The 4165-nt window shown below is 43.7% G+C and overlaps 1 non-coding gene across 1 annotated transcript; it reads left to right on the top strand.

Annotated features, from left to right (window-relative positions):
* The first annotated feature begins 441 nt into the window (after positions 1-441).
* Positions 442-1257, top strand: LOC142363325 (18S ribosomal RNA). Its single transcript, XR_012765661.1, has one exon. It is a non-coding gene; the product is annotated as an 18S ribosomal RNA (ribosomal RNA).
* The last annotated feature ends 2908 nt before the right edge of the window (positions 1258-4165 follow it).

The raw sequence follows: 4165 nt of genomic DNA, 5'->3' as shown, positions 1-4165 counted from the left end.
TTGTATTCTTAACACGTCATCAGTACTGGAGTTACATTAATAAAATAGCCATCCAAATTTGTCCATCATGAACACGTTCCATCACCCAAATTAAGAAATTTCCCTACAACATCATGAACCAAAACAAACATAAAATTCACCAGGCAAAACAACAAGCAACAACAAGCAACAACAAACAACAACAACAACAAACAACAACAAAACTTAAACGTCCTCGTAGCTTAAACCAAAGTATAGTACTGAAGATACTAAGATGTCGCCACACGCACCCGAGGACAAAAGACTTAGTCCTAACCTTACAGTTAATTCTTGCCAAATATATACATGCAAGTATCTGCGCACCAGTGTCAATGCCCTCAGCCTCCACTAATCAAGGCAAGAGGGGCAGGTATCAGGCACACAATACATCGTAGCCCAAGATGCCTTGCTCTGCCACACCCCCACGGGTACTCAGCAGTGATTAACATTAAGCAATAAGTGCAAACTTGACTTAGTTATAGCAATACTCAGGGCCGGTAAATCTTGTGCCAGCCACCGCAGTCACACAAGAGGCCCAGATTAATCGTATGCAGCATAAAGAGTGGTACCACATTATCGTAGCAGACTAAGATAAAAATGCAGCTAAGCTGTCATAAGCAAAGGATGCACCTAAGTCCACCTTTAAAATGATCTTAGCACCTCCGAATAATTAAACCCCACGAAAGTTAAGGCACAAACTGGGATTAGATACTCCGCTATGCTTAGCCCTAAATCTTGATACTTATCACCCAACCAAAGTATCCACCCGAGAACTACCAGTGCAAATGCTTAAAACTCTAAGGACTTGGCGGTGCCCCAAACCCACCTAGAGGAGCCTGTTCTATAATCGATAACCCACGATACACCCGACCACCTCTTGCCAGAACAGCCTACATACCGCCGTCGCCAGCTCACCTCCTTCTGAGAGTACAACAGTGAGCAGAATAGCCCCATTCCGCTAGTAAGACAGGTCAAGGTATAGCTCACGGGGTGGAAGAGATGGGCTACATGCTCTATAGTAGAGAACCCTATGGAAAGGGGTGTGAAACCGCACCTAGAAGGCGGATTTAGCAATAAAGCAGGATAATAAAGTCCTCTTTAAGCTGGCCCTGAGGCACATACATACCGCCCGTCACACTCCTCACAAGCTATTCCCCTTACTACATAAGCCACTAGCAAGCTGAAGACGAGGTGAGTCGTAACAAGGTAAGTGTACCGGAAGGTGTACTTAGCACATCAAGACGTAGCTACAATCAAAGCATTCAGCTTACACCTGAAAGATACCTGCTACCCTCAGGTTGTCTTGAAGCCTAACCCCTAGCCCAACCGCAACTGCCCTCAAGCAAGGAAATTAAAAATTGACTTACCCTACCAAACTAAAACATTTTTTTCCCCAACTTAGTATAGGTGATAGAAAAGAAACCTGGCGCGATAGAGATCTTGTACCGTAAGGGAAAGGTGAAATAATAATGAAAAACTCAAGCAATAAATAGCAAAGATCAGCCCTTGTACCTTTTGCATCATGATCTAGCAAGAATAACCAAGCAAAATGAACTTAAGCCTGTCACCCCGAAACCCAAGCGAGCTACTTACAAGCAGCTACCCTTGAGCGAACCCATCTCTGTGGCAAAAGAGTGGGATGACTTGCCAGTAGCGGTGAAAAGCCAACCGAGCTGGGTGATAGCTGGTTGCCTGTGAAATGAATCTAAGTTCCCTCTTAATTTTCCTCCACGGACCATCTAGTCTAACCCCCATGAAGTAAATCAAGAGCAATTTAGAGGAGGTACAGCTCCTTTAAGAAAGAACACAATCTCTCATAGAGGATAAATATCAGCCATTCCCTTGACTGTGGGCCTTCAAACAGCCATCAAAAAAGAATGTGTCAAAGCTCTGTAATGAAAAAAATCTAAAAATAGAACGACTCCCTTTACTACTAACAGGCCAGCCTATTAACCATAGGAGAATTAATGCTAAAATGAGAAACTAAGGATTATCCCCTCTCAGGCGCACGCTTACACACCTGTTATTAACAGACTAATCAATACCTCAATACCAACAAGCTTAAATATTGATACACCTGTTAACCTGCCTCAGGAGCGCCCATCAGAAAGATTAACATCTGTAAAAGGAACTAGGCAAACCCAAGGCCCGACTGTTTACCAAAAACATAGCCTTCAGCAGACCAAGTATTGAAGGTGATGCCTGCCCAATGACCCAATGTTTAACGGCCACGGTATCCTAACCATGCGAAGGTAGCGCAATCAATTGTCCCATAAATCGAGACTTGTATAAAAGGCTAAACGAGGTCTTAACTGTTTCTTACAGATGATCAGTGAAATCGATCTCCCTGTGCAAAAGCAGGGATAAACTCATGAGACGAGAAGACCCTGCGGAACTTAAAATTCAGCTGCCACCCCTCACAAACTCAAACCTACCAGGCACACCCTCACTAAAACGCTGGTATGCATTTTTTCAGTTGGGGCGACCTTGGAGAAAAACAAACCCTCCAAAAATAAGACCATACTTCTTAACCGAGAGCAACCTCTCAACGTACTAATAGTAACCAGACCCAATATAATTGATTAATGGACCAAGCTAGCTACCCCAGGGATAACAGCGCAATTTCCTCCAAGAGCTCGTATCGACAAGGAGGTTTACGACCTCGATGTTGGATCAGGACATCCTAATGGTGCAGCCGCTATTAAAGGGTTCGTTTGTTCAATGATTAACAGTCCTACGTGATCTGAGTTCAGACCGGAGCAATCCAGGTCAGTTTGTATCTGTGTTAAACTTTCCCTAGTATGAAAGGACCGGGAAAATGAGGCCAATACCAAAAGCACGCCTCCCCTTGTAAGTAATGACCCCAACTTAACTACCAAAAGGACTACCCACTTATTACCTCTCCCCTAGAAAAGGGCTTGGCTAGCGTGGCAGAGCTCGGCAAATGCAAAAGGCTTAAGCGCTTTACCCAGAGGTTCAAATCCTCTCCCTAGCTTACTTCTAATGACCAACCTATCTACAACTTACCTCACCATAAGCCTAACATATGCTGTCCCTATTCTTATTCCCGTAGCTTTTCTAACACTAGTAGAACGAAAAATTCTAAGTTACATGCAAGCCCAAAAAGGCCCTAATGTTGTAGGTCCCTTCGGACTATTACAACCCGTAGCGGATGGGGTGAAACTATTTATCAAAGAACCAATCTGCCCATCAACTTCCTCCCCGTTCCTCTTTGTCAAAACCCCTATGCTAGTTCTCCTGCTAGCTATTACAATCTGAATCCCCTTTCCTCTCCTCTTCTCCCTCACTGATCTAAACCTAGGCCTCCTCATCCTCCTAACCATATCAAGTCTAGCAGTATATTCCATCCTCTGATCAGGCTGAGCATCAAATTCAAAATACGCTCTAATCGGCACACTACAAGCAGTAGCACAGACTATTTCCTACAAAGTAACGCTAGCTATCATCTGCCTATCTGTAATTGTACTAAGCGGGAATTATACCCTAAGTACACTAGCTATAACCCAAGAACCACTATACCTTTTTTTTCCTCCTGGCCCCTTGCAATAACATGATATATCTCCACGCTTGCTGAAATCAACTATGCCCCATTTGACCTCACAGAAGGAGAATCAGAACTAGTGTCCGGATTCAACGTAGAGTGTGCTGCGGGCCCATTTGCCCTATTCTTCCTCGCCGAATATGCTAACATTATACTAATAAATGCACTAACTACTATTTTATTCCTAGACCCAAGCTCCCTCAACTTGCCCCCACAACTCTTCACATTAACCTTAGCCACAAAAACCCTGCTACTCTCCTCTGGCTTCTTATGAATCCGAGCTTCCTACCTTCGATTTCGCTATGACCAGCTCACGCATCTTCTCTGAAAAAGCTTTCTCCCGCTAATATTAGCATTATGCCTTTGACATACTAGCATACCAATCTGTTTCGCAGGTCTACCCCCTTACCTAAGATACCTTAGGAAATGTGCCTGAACATAAAGGATCACTATGATAAAGTGAACACAGAGGTGCCCAACCCTCTCATTTCCTGGCATAAACTTAGAAAAGTAGGAATTGAACCTACACAAAACAGATCAAAACTCTCTATGCTCCCCTTACATTATTTTCTAGTAGAGTCAGCT

This window comes from Opisthocomus hoazin, chromosome 15, assembly GCF_030867145.1.
Source record: "Opisthocomus hoazin isolate bOpiHoa1 chromosome 15, bOpiHoa1.hap1, whole genome shotgun sequence".
Classification (NCBI taxonomy): domain Eukaryota; kingdom Metazoa; phylum Chordata; class Aves; order Opisthocomiformes; family Opisthocomidae; genus Opisthocomus; species Opisthocomus hoazin.
Note: the sequence above shows the minus strand (reverse complement) of the source record. Positions and strands in the feature narration are given on the sequence as shown.